Below are 19880 nucleotides of genomic sequence, written 5' to 3'. Positions count from 1 at the left end.
TAAATCAGAGAAAACAAACATAGAGATCAAAAGTCACTATTGCAGACTGTGAATCAGAGAAATAATGACTCAACAAAGCCAAGTCAAAATGACACAGGCTTTTATAGAAGATTACATCACTCCAGCCAGTCCTGTAATTCTGCATTTGGACTAAAAAGCTCTGTCAGCCCATTTAAAGATATATATAATCGTGTTTGGGCAGAGATGTGGCACTCAAAACCCTTGTTATATTAGAACATTCTGTCTGGCATTCCAGACAGGAATGCCATTTCCACTGCCTGCCTAACCAGAAGAAGAAAGCACTGGAAATGAGACCAATATGTTATATTGGGAATGTTTTACCTGTGTTGCCTGCTGTGGATGCTGGTGAAACAAATGCATCGGCAGAACTAAGAGCTTCATCATCCATCCCTGGGTTCAAGTTCAAGCCAAAACTTTCTGCATTTAGCAGACATGGTATGTCCAGCAAACTGCTTTCTTCAGATTGGTGGCTTGATGCTGTTCCACTTCCTTCCATAGCAACACTGAAGCAAAGAGAAATGGGCATTTATTTCCCTGCAATTTCTAACTCGATTAATCTCTAAAGGGCTTAAGGCAGCCAATATACAGTACTTTCAAAACAAAAGTATAATCATTCAAAAAGCAACAGACAAATTTAGCAGTGTCACTGAACTACAAGCTTTTTTTCTTAAGATGTCAGACTCTACCATGGAGTCAAGTGCATTTGAAGGCATGCTGCATGAACTGAATTGCTTTGGAGAATTTTGGCCTTCTTGCTTTCTCAGCTGGTGGAGTGGATTTCTACTATCTACATACACATCTTCCTTTTTCATGGGATCTGTTTCAACAGTGAGAGTGGCCTGCATGAATGGGGCGGTGGGTTCTGACTGGCAGACAAAAACAATAGGCTTACCTGACAACTGGAGTGGACTGGAGCAGGCTAAATAGGAGGCCCAGTATACCATTTGGTGAGATCCTTGCGTCCAAATGGCACAGAGACCTCAAGTGACCCAATTTGGTCAGCAGCAGCTTACTGTCAGTTTGCCAATATCATGCAGTGGCTTAAGAAGACAGCCACTTCATGATATTAGCAAATTAATTACTTCCTAGGTTCCATGGAGTCACAGAGGAAGGGGGAGGGGGAAACGAAGTGTGTATTGGGCAGCAAATATGTGCTGCATCACTTAAAAAACAAAAACAAAAGACAAATGGAAAGACAAATTTAGGTGCAGCCAGACGCTTGACCAGACTTTTAAGATAAAAGGGAGGGAGAGGGCTTCCAGGAAGACGCTTTCCATTTCTCTGGAAACAAAGGGTTCAGAAAGGTGTAGGTAGAAACGCTCCGGGGATTACTTGGTTCACTCCCGTGATTATGTTGTGTGATCACTAGGAAGCTACTTCCCACAGAAGTCCAAACAGCGGACTTAAATGCCCATCTGATGTCACTTGGCAGGCCTACTTTAGAAGTGTGGGAATTGCTGGTCTGAAAGCAACTGCATCCTGAATATATTCTCAGATTATACACTTCTTTAAGTGACTCTGGTATCAGACATTATACAGAAACAAGCAGACTTCCAACAAAACGGTGCATTCCATTCCTCCTCCCCCCTCATTTTATGCCATGTTCCCAATCAGTCACCATTCCATGGCCACTGAGCACATTCCATCCTCACTGAAAAGTTTTTGGGGTGTTACCTCTCCTTTTTGTGCATAACTGGTGCTGTTTTGGCTACACGAGAAACTAGAAAAAGAAATTTCAAAGAGATAGATATTTGTAGTCTTTTGTGGCAGAACCAAGAGTGTTCAGTGGCACCTTCACAACTAATAAGTTTTATTTGGAATAAGTTCTTGTGGACTGTAGCCCCACTCATTCAGATGACCCCCTTCAGGTTATCCCCTCTCCCAAAGATCAGAAACAGAGACAATCAAGGGGTAGACAAATGCCAACAACATGCAGCCAAGTCACAGAGAAGACTGCAATGGAGTGTACTTTTATGGCCACAATGCTGCTCACATGCAACAAAAATAATTATACAGTGGTGCCTCGCATAACGTTTTTAATTGGTTCCAAAAAAAAAAACCTTATGCGAAAAAAACTTTATGCGAAACACCATTTCCCATAGAGATGCATTGGAAACCGGTTAATCCGTTCCAATAGGCACGGATTGCCGTCCTTAAGCGAAAAAACCCATAGGAAACATCGTTAAATGATACAATGTATCCTCCATTGGAATGTATTGTAGCTGACTCAATAGGTTTCAATGGCTTTGCAAAGTCAATTTTTGCAAAATTAAGTGTGTCATAAAAGGGTCAAAAATGGTTTTAAATGCTTGGATTAGCTTCTGCACCCTCTAAAACGGATGCAAAAGTTAATTTGGCTTTGATCTGACTTTTCGTTAATTAATGGTGAATTTTTTTCCCCCAACTTTTGACAGCTGTCAAAATCTGACAGCTCCATTATTTCCTATGGGGGAAGAAAAAATTCACAAAAAATTAATGAAGACTCAGCAACTGTTCTAAATTCTTGGGTTCGTTAGAGGACCCCCTAAGTTGTGTGCAAACCTGATTTGGCTTTGATCTGAACTTTCGTTAATTTTTTGTAAATTGTTTTCTCCCCCATAGGAAAGCATGGAGCTGTCAGATTTTGACAGGTCCATTGGTTCCTATGGGCCAAAAAACAAAAATTCACAAAAAATTAACGAAACGTCAGATCAAAGCGAAATCAGGTTTGCACATGACTTAAGGGGTCCTCTAACGAATCCAAGCATTTAGAACCGTTTTGGACCCTTCTAAGACACTTTTTAAATTGAAAACAAAAAAAACGTTAAGCGAAGCAGGGGACCTAAAACCAAAAACGTTAAGCGAAGCATGGTCCCAAAAACGCTATGCGAAAATCGCCCATAGGGAAAAACGTTATACGAAGCACAATCTGCCTCTGAAAAAATAAACGTTAAGCGAAAAAAACGTTAAACGAAGCAAACGTTAAGCGAGACACCACTGTATATGTAATTAGCTTAGGAAGGAAAAAAGTATTAACTTTGTACAAACTTAATGGATTGCATTCATGTGCAAATCTGAGAAGCAGTCTCAATACTGTCCATTAAGACCCCGTTCTTAGTCATCAACTATGGATGGATGACAAATTTTCTGTGACTGTGGAGAAACTGCAACATTTATATGCATGCAATGTATGCCCCACCGCACGTACAAAAGAAAATGGCTGAAATAACACTACTGAAGTAACATTATTCTTAATGTTTATCTATGTGTTATATAGATCCACAATTTAAAGTTGTGCAACACTTTGCTATGAATAAAGAGTCATAAACTTTTTAAATCACCCATTGTATTTCGTTGCATTATGCCTTTTCTGAACCAACCTTTTCAGAAAATGCTGCTGAACTTGCCCTTTGTCGTATTGCACTGGCTCGTTAATTCCCCAATATCAGCTTTCTGATCAGAGCGAGATCAGCTTACTGATGACCTAGAGAACAGAGGGAAGGTTAAAATTCTCATAAGTATATCCATGGGTGGGGGAGAGGAGAGCATGTTGTTCTCTTAAGAGGAGCAACTGGGAGGGGGCCTTTGCTCAGTACAGAGCTCATACTCGAGGAGGTAGTAAAAGTCCCAGGCTCAATTACCAAGGTTTTTTTTTTCCAAATGGGTCTCAAGTACAGCGCATGAGCAAGCTATTTCTTGGGCACAACAGCTCCTGTTATTTTCTAGCCAGCTGAGGACTGCTATCATCAAAGAGCAGATAGTGCTGGGCTTGATAAAGCAATGATGCCAACTAATAAATGTTGCTTCATAAGTTATAATATCTCTGTCCAGGACATATTTAAAGGAGTATGAGACAAATCCTGTTTCTTAATCTTAAACTCCAGCCATACTTCAAACCTTCTGCTTAAGTACAGGTGTACTTTGCCTCACTTCAGCTAAACAACACTTTACTGATTATACCAATAAAAGCACTGAAATAATAGCCATCAACAACTGACTGTGCACCTCTCATTCACTTGTCTTTTCTACTGATGCAAAACCACTTCTATCTGTTCAAAGTTAAGTGGACTTTGAATCAGGAGAAACAAAACTAGTGTGGATGGAAAATGGTCATAAAGCTGATCCTGGGTGAATAAAACAGCTGATTTAATGGCAATCTAAACAGGTGTTGACATTTTTGAAAAGGTTCTTGTTTCATTTGCACCAAAGTTGCAAAGACTCTTGTGAAATTTCAGGATCCCTTCTGGGCAACTGCCAAAGGAGAACCAGCTAGCCACATGCTTCAATGCCACCTGTCAGACAAATCCCTTTCTAAGAAATCTGGTCATGCTCTTTGGAATGAAGTAAACAAATTGAGTAAAACGTTTCACATCATGATGACTTAGACAGGATGCAATCTTTCCAAAGCAGGTGCACACTTGAAATCAACATGTGCATTAACTGTTTACCAAATCTAGGACACCAGAAGATCATAATCTCCCAGGATGAATCAGGGATAATTTAAACAAGAAAGTGTAAAGAAGACAAACAGTCTGTGACAACCCCAGACCTACTGGGATATGCCACAGTTTCACTAAGCTGCCACCAACCATTCCCTATAAGAAGTCACACAGACCAGGGATGGATTTTCAACAAATAAAAGAATAAGGTTTATTTAAATTACACACAGGGAAAATAAAATGATCAAGTGAATAAGATACAGTAACGTGGCTTAGTCTCAATCATACATACACCAGTTTGGTTCACACAGAACACCTTTAAATAAAGCACAGACCCTGAACCTATCAGTTCTGGCTACCCATACAGACACCTGAACCTATCAGGTTGGTACTGACTGACACACAGTAGTACCCTGTCTGACACACAGACTCCCACTCCAGCTTCTTCTCTCAGCTCTCCTCCTTCAGCTTTCCTTCTTCACACAAGGTCCACATATATATACAGTACAGCCCCTCCTCCTGATGTCCCGCCTTCCACTCCCCATAGGATGGAACTTTCCCTCCAAACCCATGACAGACAGGTAACATCAGTGCTGTATGTAACACAGTCCACTAAAGTGGCCTTCCAAACTGCAACCAAGTCAGACAGACTCACGGAAGCTCAGTGTGCCACAGGCCAGATCAGCTGCTAAAACTTCACCTTGAAAAAGTTACCTTTTCAAATGATGACTTCCAGAATCCCACAGCAAGAATGGCAAGGGGCCAACATTCCCTCTAATTTTCTGCCCCTCACGCAGGGTTCCATTGTAACCGGAATGCTGAAAACCATCACTGTGGGTGCACAGAGGAAAAGCCCCCGTGCTGAGGGGGCAGAGCTGCAGGCGCACACCTTAGAGGGAACCTTGCAAGGGACCATGTTATCTGAAGAGTTATGGAAGTTAACATCTAAAACGTAACTTTTCCAAACTCTAATAAATGATCAAAAAATTTTACACATTTACATATAACCTGTTTTTAAAATCCATAATATGAAAACCCATAATATTATTATATGACTCTGTTACAACAGGAAGTTAATATTTTATTGTTGTTATTTAACAGGACACAAGTCCATTCTGAATGGTTAGTTAGATCAAGATAGAGCAGATGAAACGTCCCAAACTGCTATTACTACTTCTTCTTGTCCCTATGTATCTGTGACATCACAGCTACAAAACATAAATGTTACTAACAGGCACTTGGAGATGACAAATTGTGCTTGTACAGAGTGGAGGGGATTAGCTCTCCAGTGAAGATTCAGATTTAAACATGTCAAATGCTACTGTATCATACATTTTTGCAGAAATGAAAGTACTGATTAGTACAGTAACAGCACACAATGATTAGGATGACAGATCAGAATTCAGCATCCTTCCCAGACCCTGGAACAGACATCTTTGTTGCTTGCTTAAGAGACCAAAAACACATGCTAAGGATAGGCCATTTGGGGTTTCTGGACTGCAACTCCAAAGGATTCTCCAAGAATTTCTCTGGTGGAATAACGGGCATTCTTACTAACAGACACCTATACTGTATTTCACTCTGCTGGAACAGGTCCTATCTTCCAGGCTCTCTCAGGTCTACTTCTTGTATAAAAAGGAAACTGCTCTAGGACTTCCTGCAAGGCATGGTTCTTTGGGCTACCCCACATAAGCCTAATGTTTAGACTATAGTGGACCACTGCTGATGTGCCACATCACTTATTAAAACATTCTTTGAAATTTCTTTGCCTTGTCAAGGACTGGTCAAGAAATTGCCCACAGCCAAACCCATCACTATCCAGGGGGGTGAAATACCTTTGGGCCTAGTATGGAATGTCTCTGTACCAGTAAGGAGAAAGCACTAAATTAAGAAGCATTCAGTATTTGAAGACTCTCAGGTGCTGGAATAAACCATTATTTAAAAGTAATGTCTCAGGTCTTTGTTTTTGGGTCTATAAGTTTCCACTTCCAAGAAATGTGGGCCATAATTCGCTCAAGGGTGGCTTCCTTGTATCAGCTGTCCGATGATACAAGGTGGAAGATATTTAACAGCGCAATTGTCCTGCTGAAGCCTGCTTGCTCTTTGGCTCCTTGGCCACCCAGTTGCTTCCGCCCCATCTAGTATGCCACCCAAGCACTAAGGAGAAACTGCCCACAGTCAAATCCACAAATTCAGTGGCAGACAGTTTCTCAACTTGCCCTAAAAATTATTTTCACTTCCCCTGCCCTTCTGCTGAGGAGCAGAGGAAGTGGTCAATCTGCTGATATCCTGAAGTGGTTTTTATTAAGCCACTTCATAATATTGAAAATACAAACCAGAAGAAGAAGCCTGCCAAACAGGTATGTTAGTTTTCAAAACTGTCACAATACTGCTTTCCCTTTTGCTCTGGAACAAACAGAATTACTATTTTTGAATATGAACAGGGCCATCACACAGTCTTTATCCTGACTTTGTTGCTACACGCTGGACCTTTTCTGTGGTATCAACATAATTTTCAAAAGATGGTTACCTATAACTGGAGGCAGGATCCCACACTTGGTCTAACCAGCTGACTGGTCTGCGATTTAGGCCGAAACCCCTTCTCGCCTCCAAAGAGAACCGTTATCTCGATTTAAGCCAATCAATCCCCATCACCCTTCAACAGAGGCAAACCTACCCTGCTTCCGATCATCTGATTAAAACCTTAAGAGGTACCAATATTTGTCGGGGGAGGAAAAACCACTAATATTCAATCACCGTTGTTGGCTGCAACACTGCAGGGCAGCACACAGACGCCCGTCGGATTTCACACTTTATATTTCACCATCACATCTCAAGTGACACGGCCCTTGGAAGGAAAATCCGTCCCTCCCGGGGGGGGGGGTGAGTGTTGCATGGAAACAAGACGAGTCTCTGCCACTCGCACGTGACTACAGGCCACCACCACCACCCCTACAGAGAAATCCCTGACGTATTTCAGGTAAGCCACGTCGCCCTATTGTGACGACACAATCGCGTCCTAAGGAGGGAGTCTCTCCGCCTACCCTATCCTTGGGTTCTTAGGCCAGCTACAAAAGAGGATCGGCGCGAGACTGGTCTGCCCCTGAGAAGCGCGCGCGACTCACTCGGGGTGGGGCCTCCTCCGCGCGCCATCCTCGCGCCAGCCCCGGTCGCTCCCCTCGCGCCCGCCGCGGCTCTCCCTCCCGGAGGCGCAAAGCCAGGGCACGCGAGCAGCCGAGCAGCCCGGGAACGGCGGGCTGCTGCAGCCAATGCGTGTCCTTTGCAGAGCCGCCTTCCTTCTTTCCTTCCTTCCAAGTTCCTCGGGAAGCCTCTGGCTCGGCCGATAACGAATCCTCTTGGCCGGACAGCGTGAAGTCATCCGGAGCTAGAGACCAAATATTTCCATTTTTTTTCCAGGGGGGGGGAAACAATCAATTGACAGATGTTGATAAGTTTTCTCAGGGGATGTGAAATAGGACTAGAGATGTAACATTTCTGAAAAATTCAGTTTTTCGGGGGGGGGGATAAAATGGGTATTTTACATCTCTATCCAGGATTTTGGCCGTTAGAAGAATTTGGCTGCGGCTTGCGAACCCTCTCCTCCCCACCGCCAAGCATTTGGTGATTTTGAAAATGGGCACAGGGGAGAATCGTGGAGCTCCAAAATATTTGATTAGATGTTTTAAGCAATGAGGTCTTGCAGTACGAAATTAGCCTGCGTATTTGAAAGTAAATTCTGTGTTCATTGTGGTTTTGCTCTTCAGCAAAACTTGGTTTGAATCTCCTAAGCAAGAATGACCTTTATTAAACGGGCATTTGTGTTTGGTGGGGTGGGCATTTTTTGTTTGTTTATAGAGGCTTTCCTTGTCTTCCTCACCCTGGTGCAGCATGATATGTAACCACTAGCAGCAGTTCACTCCAGTTTACACCACTGCGCTTACATAGAACAACTAATCGATACATACAATACACAAATACTGTACACAATACAGACATTAAATACAATAACGTATGTAGTAGATCATTTTGCTCATTGGAGTTTCCTGGAAGGCCTGCATCTGTAAGCACGTTTAAACATGTACCCAAAACTCAATGTTGTGGTGCCCATGCGGTTTGTGAGGGTAATACATTTTATATCATGGGTGCTACAGCACTGAAGGCCTTGCTCTAGAAAATTATAAAGTGGACCTGTAAAATGGGGCATGTGGGACCATCAGGTGAGCTTCTCCAGAGGATCTTAAGGATTGAATGGACCGCTAGAGAAGGCAAGCCCTGAATCATTTAAGGCTTTATCAGAAAAATAATAAAACATGGAACAGACAGCCAGGGCAATGGGTTCTGGTATGCTTCCAAGATCTCTATATTTTAAGAAAAGCAGTTCTAGGGAAGTAGTGTTCTGCCTTCAGCAGAGGACGTTAAAACTCAATCCTTTATGGTTTGCTGAAAAGACATTTTCCAGATCATCCAATTTCAGATGGCATGATGCAGGGCTACTCTTAATCTCTATAAAGGGGGCAATGAATTTGGGGGGGGGGGAGGTGTTGCTGTACTTTTGTCTTTTTCCCCTTTATTACATAATCCATCTCAAGCCCAGGAAATAGTAGCGAGAATGAGCCATTACTATTGGAGTCCAGATTGGCTAGAATGGGCACAGAACTTCATCTGCAATGATAAACTGGTTGGTGGGATTCTCTCCCACAGGCAACCTGACTGACCATTACTGGCATTTATGTGCTTCTCCCCCAGCTCACTGCTGTTCGTTTGAGTCTGTGCTCTACTTTGAATTGCTTTGCTTTATTCTTCAAATGTTTATCATCATTCCCTCTATGCCCAGTACCAAGGAGTGTGCACTGTTGCCTCTGTAGTCAAAGCAGTATCACTCATATATAAAAGCAAGATACTGTATTAGCTGGCTTAGAGACATCCCAAGGTTGGCAGTTGTACAAAATACATTTAGGATCCTAGAGGTACGGGAATAAACTCCACATAATTGCATGCAATGTCTGAGTAAACATGCATACTGTAAAGTCGCACTCTAAGCTTATTTTGTTTATTTTTCAAGACGCTATGTAGATATTTAGACTGAAAGCAGGATAAGAATAGTCTAAATAAGTACAGCAGCATGTCCTCTCTGGGTCCCTATTAGCCCCTTTTTGATCTCTATACTGGGGAAAGGTGAGGCAGAAATAATTAGTAATAAATGAGACAATAATAAGCAATGATGGTAATAAGCAGATAGATTGCTAGGTGGGATTGAGCATCTTGGCCTCTCCTAATTTTCTACAAGTGACCTGTTTTGGATTGTTGTCCTTAGGCCACATTCTCCTTAAATGACATCCCTCTTCAAGGACATACATTTGGTTCTTTTGTCCTGTGTTGTTGCAAGCTATCCCTGATGTAGAAGAAAGTGTTTGAGAGTGTTTTGGTTTTGAATTAGCTTTTCAGAAGACCCACTCTTTCATTGTTCATATGCACCAACCCAGCAGCGTACTTGTTTGGACTTAAGAGACAAGGTGTGTGGCAATTTTACTGTGTACAGTAGATACATATAGTATAGGTTTGTAGTAGCATGCATAGTAAATAACTGGTTTGATTGACAGTTGTAAACTGGATGTGTCCCAGGAATTACAGTAAAAATAGCTGGATAGTGTGGAAGAATGTTTCCTATCTGGAGAGGTTCTATTTTATATAGATGGGAGAGGTGAGTGCGTGTTAGAAAGTTGAAGTTTTTAGTTGAATGCACTGCAGTAAGAGTTGTGTGTTAGTTAAGTTTAACACTATTAGAGTTGAGTGTGGTCTGTTTTTGTGAAGAGGTTGTGACTGATAGTGTGTGGTTTTATTGGAACTTGTGTTAAATCTATATCCATCTATAAGCGCATATAAAGAACTGCAAGTGTTTAAATTACTGTATAACGTAGTAAAATAAAGGCTTATTGCTGTATGATAAAGAACTTGACAGCTTGAACTTTGTTCTTATAGTTTATTTTTATTTGCTAACTGAACCTTTTTATTCTTTTGCTTGGGTGTTTATAAATAAACCCTCTTTTGGTTTACAAATCCTGTTTATTACTTTTGAAGATAGCAGTCACAAGACGGTATACCCATGTCGACTAGATGTCAGCCCGCAGTTGATGCAGTGTCACCAGAGTAAATAAGGCTGTTTCTCCAGAAGCATCCTTATCTCCATTATCTCCGTTCTTATCTCCATTAAAAGGGCGTTGTGATGTCCCTGCTCACAGGTTCTAATGGCAACCTCAACCTTTTTTGGGGGGGAGGGGAGGATACTGTTTAAGTGGTAGCACACATGGATAAGAAAACTGTGTGAGTTCTACACAGAGTGGCTATCGAGATTGTCACAAGGAGCACCCCCGTACTTCCAAATTCACCAAGAAAACAACTGCTTTCATCTGCAATGAAGGGCAGCCATCACAGTGCCTCTGTGTTGGTCTTCAGCGCACACAGAAGCCATGTCTAGAGGCTTCTATAACCAAATCTAGGTTTAATCTCATTACATCCTAATTGGACTTTTTGGAACAATAAAGGGACTTTTTTTTCCTTTTCCCATACGATGAGCAGCCTGAATGATTACTTCTGAATAATAGTCATAACTCACCAACCAGCTGCATTCCAACTAATCTAATCACCAGACATTCCTGTGTAAAAGGCATGGAGTTAAGTGATAGGATAATCAGCAGGAGGTCCGTTTCTTGGAATAACAGCTGCAGTCAAGCTTGGGCAGATATTTCTAGTTGGTAGGTGTCGGCACCATCGCACGTGTGTGAAGCTGCTACAGTAGAAACGATTTGGTAAGTTACGCAGACCCAGTTTTTACAGCTCTTCCAGTGGTGGAAGGCAAGAAGTGGTGCTGAGCTGTGCACATCGTTCATAGAATGCCAGAAGGTACTGTTTGTGATCCTGTCATCATCTTAGCTTTTATTAGTGTTTCCACAGTTTTAAAATTATATCTTCACAGATCTGAGGTTAGTAGAACCTCCTTTAAATAGGCACCGTCCTGATGCGCTGTGTTGCAGCTCCTATTATCACATCCCACAAAGAGCAGAATCAGGTACACACAGACACAGTGTGTGTGTGTGCCATGTGACTCTTCCCCTTGTGTCATATGACACCCCCTCCCTTGCCAAGGGTGAGTCCCATGTGGGCCACTTTTGCCCTGTACCTTGTTCTATAGCAGAAAAGCTTATTTTAAAGGCCGTTTGCCGCTACTGCCTTACCATTCCTCTGTAGCAACATAATCAGCAGTAGTGTAGCTCTGTTGGTTGGAGCAATATGACCCTCACAAGCCCCTGAACATGCCTATCCCTGACCTGTGTCTTCTTATCTTAGATCCGAGAGAAACACACTGCCAGAATAGCTATTGTCTATCGTTTACTCAGGTCTTCAATGGTACTGAATTGGGAGTCTATACCGATCCATCTACTCATTAAAATCTTAAAGAATTCCTGCTTTGGAAGGGGATCTTGATCAAGCCATAACATGCAACATCGTGTTTCATTTAAAAGAGAAATAGGGGTTGCCACTCTCTTCCTTGCAATCATGCAAGAGGAAGGGAAGGGAAGGGAAAGGAAGATGCAACCTTAGGAGGAAGGAGAGGAAGTCATTCTGTGCTTTGGCACTACATCCGAATGTAGACACCATGACTGGGGGGAACATCTAACATTATTAGAGCTGCCTGAAAAGCTCAGTGATTTAGGTATCTGGCTGCAGAACCAGAAGTTGGGAGTTCGATTCTCCACTGTGCCTCCCAATAGTAGAGCTATCCCACATAGCCTTGGACAAGCTGCACAGTCTCAGTGTGCCCTCAGAAGGGAATGGTAAAGCACTTCTGGGTACTCTTTACCTGGACAACCCTGACGAGGGTCAGCGTAAATTAGAATTGACCCAATGGCACATTATTACTATCTGTTTGTTTGTTTGTTTTTTTATTTATTTAACTTATATGCCGCCCACACTACCTGAAGGTATCTGGGCAGCCTACAACATTTAAAATACAGTAAAAAAGCAAAATAAAAGGGCAAAATAATTAAAATGCAATTAAAAATATATACTCTAAAAATTGCCATCAGACCCACAGCTGATATTATTTCAATTAAAAGCCTTCTGGAAAAGGAAGGTTTTGACCTGGCGCCGAAATGTCATCAGCATCAGCACCAGATGAATCTCAGTCGGGAGGGCATTCCATAGTCTGGGAGCAGCTGCCGAAAAGGCCCTTTCTCTACAAGCCATCCCTCTTATCTCCTTAAGGGACGGCTCTTTCAAAAGGGCCCCCTGGCTAGATCTTAACTGCTGGGTAGGCTCATACGGAAGGAGGCATTTACCATAATCTTTTAATTTTCAAAGATGTGTTTTCTAACAGACTCTTGCATATGAGTAATCATTATTGCAAGCAAAGTCCATAGTTTGTTGTTGTTAAGTCATTTCCGACTCTTCGTGACCCCATGGAACACGCCAGGCCCTCCTGTCTTCCACTGCCTCCCGGAGTTTGGTCAAATTCATGTTGGTAACTTCGATGACACTGTCCAGCCATCTCGTCCTCTGTCGTCCCCTTCTCTTCTTGCATTCACACTTTCCCAACACCAGGGTCTTTTCCAGGGAGTCTTCTCATGAGATGGCCAAAGTATTGGAGCCTCAATTTTAGGATCCAGTGAGCAATCAGGGTTGATTTCCTTCAGAATGGATATGTTTGATCTCCTTGCAGTCCAGGGGACTCTCAAGAATCTCCTCCAGCACCACAATTCAAAAGCATAAATTTTTTGGCGGTCAGCCCTCTTTATGGTCCAGCTGTCACTTCCATACATCGCTACTGGAAAAACCATAGCTTTGACTATGCGGACCTCTGTCGACAAGATGATGTCTCTGCTTTTTAAGATGCTGTCTAGGTTTGTCATTCACTTCTAGCTACCCATTAAAGGTTAATATTTTTTATAAATATGTAAAACCTCTGTTTCATTGTGAATTTTACAAGTACCACATGTAGTGGTGTTGTTATGTGCTGTCAGGTTGCTTCTGACTTACAGCAGCCCTCACTGGATTTTTAAGGTATGTGAGATGTTCAAGGATTGGTTTACTATTACCACCTCACAGTGAGATTCCATGGTCAAGCAGGGATTTTAACCCAGATCTCATTGATCCTCATCCAACAATCTGTCCAATACAACACACTAAAATAATAAAATTGGAAGGAGCCTACAAAGCCATTGAGTCAAACCCCCTGCTCTATGTAGGAATACAAATCAAAGGATATCTGCCAGGTGGTTGTCTAAGTTTCTCTTGAATGCCTCCAGTGTTGGAGCACTTAGCACCTCTTGATATAATTGGTTCCACTGTCTTACTGCCCTAACAGTTAGAAGGTTTTTCCTGATATTCAATCAAAATCTGGCTTCCTGTAACTTGAGCCCATTGTTGTGTGTCCTGCACTCCAGGATGATCCAGAACAGATTCTTCCCCTCCTCTGTATGACAGCCTTTCAAGTATCTGAAAAGTGTTATCATATCTCCCCTCAGTCTTCTTTTCTCAAGGCTAAATGTGCCCAATTCTTTCAATCTTTCTTCATAGGGCTTGGTTTCCCACCCCCTTATCATCCTTGCTGCCCTCCTTTGAACTTGTTGTCAGCATCCTTCTTGAAGTGGCATCCAGAACTGGACACAGTACTCAAGATGAGGCCTAGTCAGTGCAGAATGCAGTTGACCAGGGAGACGGAGAAGAATTGCTGTTCTAACACATGCTTCTGGTGGAATAACTGGAACTGAAAAAATGAGTGAGATCATCAGAAATTTATTTATTTAAAATTTTACCTCACCTTTCTCCTTAAAAAGGGCCCAAGGCAGCTTACTTCATTGAAAGAAAATATTTAAAGCTGAAAACAATGAGTATACAAGGGTGGTTTACATAATTAAAATATTTAAAGGTATGAACCATGAGTATAGGAAAGGCAGCTTACATCATCGAAAGACAATATTAAAGCTAAAAACAATAGGTATACAAATATTAAAAAGGAACAAATACTACTCTGAGAAGTGGTAAGCACAAATAATACTAAAAACCAAGTCAAAGCAGTAATGTATAACAGTCCATCTAAAAATCACACTCAGGTAGTAAACGTTAATATTTGTTTTAATTTAAGAGCAAGCGCTCCTGGACCTTTCACCTACTCTATGTGGCATTTCCCTAGTAGATGCGGTTGTAGGTGGCAGACATTTTGTCGACAGACCTTTAAGACTTTCAGAACAAGCAAGTAGAAATGCATGTGTGGGACTAGGTCTACAAACAGACCTTAGAGATCACCCCATACTTAGAGGTGAAAGCATGTTAATATTGCAGGGAGGTGGTGGAGCCAGTCTTTCTGCCTTTGTGAAATCAGATGACAAAGGAATCCCATGCTTAAATCCAGAAGACCCAACAAATCAAGCCCATCTGCATAATTCCAGAGGTGAGAGAAGCACCGAGTATGACAACTCACATGCTCACAATAGTTAACGAGTTTGAATCTTCCAATCATGGCTCTCTCTAGGTTTTCTTTCTGGTATAAGCATCATGCTTTAAAAAAAACAGAAAAGAAGAAAGATAGCTAAAGACATAAGACATAAGAAATTTATTTGTCATTGCACTCACAAGTGGGTGCAACGAAATGAGGTGCTCTTCCCCAAGGTAAAACTGGACAACACCACTACAAAAAAAAAAAAGTTAAAAATATATACAACACTCACCATACAAATATAAATACCCCGTTTCTCCCAGCAATTAAAATTCCACCAAAACGTATGACCCCGCATTTAAACTCAATACTGCACTTGGGTAAAAGCTGTTCTTGAATCTGCTTGTCCTTGCTTTCAATACCCTAAATCTCCTTCCCAATGGTAATAATTTAAAGAGCTGATGTCCCGGATGAGAGGAGTCTTTCAGTATGTTAGATATCTTCCTCTTACATCTGTTCTTATACAATTCTTCCAAAGAGGGGAGTGAACAGCCAATGATGTTTTGGGCCGTCTTAATCACCCTTTGAATTGCCTTTTTCTCTGCCACTGTGCAGCTCGTGAACCATACACAGAGACAGTAGGATAATATGCTCTCAATCGAACTCCGATAGAAGGTAGTTAACAAACTCTCAGTCAATTGCTGCTTTCTAAGAGTCCTTAGGAAATACAACGGTTGTTGCGCCTTCCTGATTAACGCAGCGGTGTTTGCACTCCAAGTCAGGTCATTTGTTATGATGGTCCCAAGAAACTTACATTCAACCACCTGTTCCACACAAACTCCATCTATATACAGTGGCTGAATGTCTGCTCTTTTTTTCCTATAGTCCACTATAAATTCCTTGGTTTTTTGGATGTTAAATAGAAGATTGTTTTTTTTTGCACCAGCGGGATAGCTGTAATACCTCATCCCGATACACAGACTCATCATCCCCAGAAATAAGTCCTACTAGTGTAGTGTCGTCTGCAAATTTGATAATTCTATTACTGGGATGGTTATTGGTGCAATCCGATGAATAAATGGAGAACAGTAGTGGACTAAGGACACAACCTTGTGGAGTGCCAGTGCTGAGTATCTTGTCAGTAGAGATGTAATCATTCAATTTAACCCTTTGTGGACGATTTGTTAAAAAATCCAAAATCCACAGACAGATAGAATCTGGAAAATCTAGATCTTTCAGTTTGACTATTAATCTGTGGGGTATAATGGTATTAAAAGCAGAGCTAAAGTCCGCAAACAGCATTCTTACATAATTCCCTTGTGTTTCCAAGTGGGATAAAGCCATATAAAGCACAGTATTAATCACATCCTCAGTTGATCCATTTTCTTTATAAGCAAACTGAAGCCCATCAAAGGAATCAGGAAGGCAGGAGATAATATATTTCCGAACTAACTGCTCAAAGCACTTCATTAAGATTGAAGTTAGTGCCACCGGCCTATAGTCACTCGGACTGTTTGTAGGCAAGAAAAGAAAACCCTAATAGATAAATGGCAAAGGTGGAATAAGGGGAGTAGTTGAGAAGTATGAAGGATGTGTGTCAGGTGAGAAACGTGTTACAAAAAGGAAGGGAATGCATCAGAACAGGAGGTAAGAAGTTCTGGAGGGGGATGTGGGGACTGAGGGACAACAGAAACCCCTCAAGAGATGCTGCAGCACACGTGGAGGAAAAACTGGCTGCCTTCACTTGACTAAGGTATGGCCCCTCTGATTCTTGCATTTTGGCTGAAATCCTGTTGTTTGGTGTAGTAAGTCAGAACTGGAGTAGTCCCATGAAATCAGCCGTTCCCAACCTTAGGTTGAACCTTAGGTTCTTGGGTTGCAATTCCCAGAAACCTCAACCAGCACAGCTGCTGGTGAAGGCTTCTGGGAATTGCAGTCCAGGACCACTTAGGTTACCCATGATTGGGAATCACTACATTAAATCATTGAAGCTTACTCTGTTTGCAAATGAATACATTAAGTAAGAGGATTTCAGCCACTGAGTCAAGTGAAGTGCACAACTCAGTCTCAAATTAGGCACAGAAGAAGGAGCAAGGGAGGTACCGTACTCAATTTGCTAATATTCTGAAGTGGCTCACCTATTAAACCACTTCACAATAACGGAAATTGTCAGTGGTAGGAGCCTTGACAGCTTAAGTCTCCCTTCTTGATTTGTTCCCAGGTGTTGCATGAGCTAGAAATGGACCATGCTAGAATAGACCTATCCACACCAAAAAAGCAGAAGCCCCTGACAAGGGGGCTTCTTATGTAGTAAACATAAAGATTTAACATAGCTTATAAAGGGCCAAAAACTAGGTGGAGCAATTAATCAATGAGTCGGAATCATAGTCAACAATTATTATCTGCCCGTTTAAGAGATTACTTGGGTAGGCAGTTTTAGTGGTTAAACCACTGTACTGCAGCCAAAACTGTGCTCATGACCCAGGGTTCAATCTCTGGTAGCAGCTCAAGGCCGACTCAGCCTTCTATCTTTCCCACGTGGGTAAATGAGTACCCAGCTCACTGGGGGTGGGGGTGGGGGGGATGTGTATCCTGTATAATTAACTTGTAAACCGCCCAGAGAGTGCTGTAAGTACTATGGGGCAGTATATAAGCAACACACTTTTAATATGTCCCTGAGTTTTCCATTTCAAACATATACTTACTCATGCAAACTGTTGTGAAAGTAGGACAAGCCAGGAACTGTGAAACCCATCTGCTGTAAGTTGAGCTTACTTCCTGGTTGCAAAATGCACATCAGGCCAGCCATTGCTGCCCCAGTAAATGGGACAGCTATTTTTAGTTGCCTGCAAGGTTGGAAATGTTACTATTTTGGATTGTAACTTCCACAGCTAATGCAGCCTTGGGATTCTGGGTGTAGTAGTCCAAGAAAGTAATATTTCCAAGGGCTGAGTCTGCCTGTTAGGGTTAATAAATGAATAACAGACAAAATACTTTTCAAGATAGAGAGGAAAACCCCCAGCACTGAGGAGCTGTGATTGTTCTACCATGAGAGAGGGGATGCATACCTGAAGCCACATTTAGGGCACTTATCCTTATCCACCCACTAGTTTGACACCCAGCATAACTTTATGTTGCCTAACTGGCAAAAGACTTCCATAACACTGAAATTCAACATGTCCCAATGTGGGAGGATTCTAGAAAGATGCAATCACATGGAGGCCTCCTTGAACATAGACAACAATGAAGCCTCAGATGTCTGGCCTACCACAATGGTTCCAAACTTGGGTCCCCAGATGTTCTTGGACTACAATTCCCAGAAAACCTGGCCAGCACAGCTAGTTTGAAGCTTTCTGGGAGTTTTAGTCCCAAGTACATCCGGGGACCCAAGGTAGGGAAACAGTGGCCTACAGTCTCTGATGTAGGCTTTGATACTAAGGTACGGAAGTCCTCCAGATGTGTGCCATTTCAACTCCTAGAACCGTGATGGCGAACCTATGGCACACGTGCCACAGCTGGCACACAGAGCCCTCTCTGTGGGCACACGAGCCATAAGTCGCCATAGAGAATTACCCGTCCTCCGATCTCAGATTTTGACACTCCCCTCTGCTGGTGCAGTGGTCCATCAGAGGGGTGCAATGGCAACCATTACCAATCTAGCCCAATGGGGATGGGAGGACTATGAAGTATTTCTTTGTTAATATCGCCCATAGGGGGAAAAAACCACGAGTATTTAACCCTTGCAGTGCCCGAGCAGTTGTTTTTTCTAAACTAAAACCTCAGCATTTGGGTTCTAATTGCAGTATTGGCACTTTGAAATACTGTAAATAAGTTGATTTTGTGTTGCAGTTTGGGCACTCAGGCTCAAAAAGGTTCACCATCACTGTCCTAGAAGCTCAGCCAGCATAACCAATGTAAGAGAATTTGAAGCTTGCTGTCCAAAACATCTTGAAGGATCCAGATTCCCCATTCTTGTGCTGTTAAGCTTTAAGTGATCAAAACATGTTTTGCCCGAGCAGGTGAATGAAAAAAGATGTTTGCATACATTCCAGCAAAGCTGAGGCAAGGCCTTGACCTTTAAAACAAACAAGCTGTTTTCACTGTTGTGAAAACCATATGATGTAAATGATGTAGCCATGCAATGAAAACCACATGATGTAATGATGTCAGTACCCAAATGTTGATTTGGGGCTGCAATATAGCCACCAAACTGCATACTCGTTAGCCCATTTCAGGCCATGAGCGGGGATGAGGAGATGTACCCCTTTTTTTTAATTTGGATTTTTTAAACCTCAAATGCCTTCTGCTCTGTATGTGAAGAAAATTGCAACATCACTGTGAGGGTTCGGGGTGTGTGTGAGTGGCCAATTCTGGTTCGTTCAAAAGGAATGTCTCAGACGCAGATTGCTTTTCTAACAAAGGAACATTTATCGTGCTCTTAACAAATAAACCAGTGTCTTTAATTGTATCTGAGTTCTTATCTCCTTCACTCAACGTGGCCAACAGGAGTTTCCAATCGTCCATATCAAACGGGTTATTATAATTAGTGTTCCAGGGTCCTGGGAGATCAGTGGATGTCCAGTGCTTCAAAGTGGGGGTCAGCGAACCCGGCAACAGGGACACTGTCATCTCTGGGAATGTCGTCCCACTGGGTATCCCCTGGACTATCCAGTACTTGCCATCCCTTTTCTTCTCCTCCATTCTCATCTCCAACCTCCTGTCCTCACCTGTCTTTCTGCCTCAACTTTCTCTCTCTCTCTTCCTTCAGCTTTCTCCGTCACTCCTTAGCCTCTCTCGCTCCCCAATAAAAAGGACGAACTGGAATGGAGGATCTTTTCCTGTAATCTGCCTCTTCATGAGGAACTTTGATCTCTCCCATCTATCTGTCCAGGATTCCTTTGTCCATATATATTCCCACCGCAGAGGCAACGGCTCATCTCTTTTTATAGCTTCCCCTTGCCCCGCCTCCCGGGTCTCTATCTCCTTCTTCTGATTTCCCGCTTTTTTTC

General features: G+C 42.3%; 1 non-coding gene across 1 annotated transcript; it reads right to left on the bottom strand.

Annotated features, from left to right (window-relative positions):
• Window positions 1-342: 342 nt before the first annotated feature.
• Window positions 343-7337, bottom strand: SHLD1 (shieldin complex subunit 1). The gene is made up of 3 exons (XR_002300529.3): window positions 7117-7337; window positions 3381-3484; window positions 343-524 (listed from the first exon to the last, which is right to left on the bottom strand). It is a non-coding gene; the product is annotated as a shieldin complex subunit 1 (transcript).
• Between the last annotated feature and the right edge of the window lie 12543 nt (window positions 7338-19880).

Source organism: Pogona vitticeps, chromosome 1, assembly GCF_051106095.1.
Source record: "Pogona vitticeps strain Pit_001003342236 chromosome 1, PviZW2.1, whole genome shotgun sequence".
NCBI classification, from domain to species: Eukaryota; Metazoa; Chordata; class Lepidosauria; order Squamata; family Agamidae; genus Pogona; species Pogona vitticeps.
The sequence above is the reverse complement of the archived record's forward strand: the minus strand, read 5'-3'. Positions and strand labels throughout refer to the sequence as shown.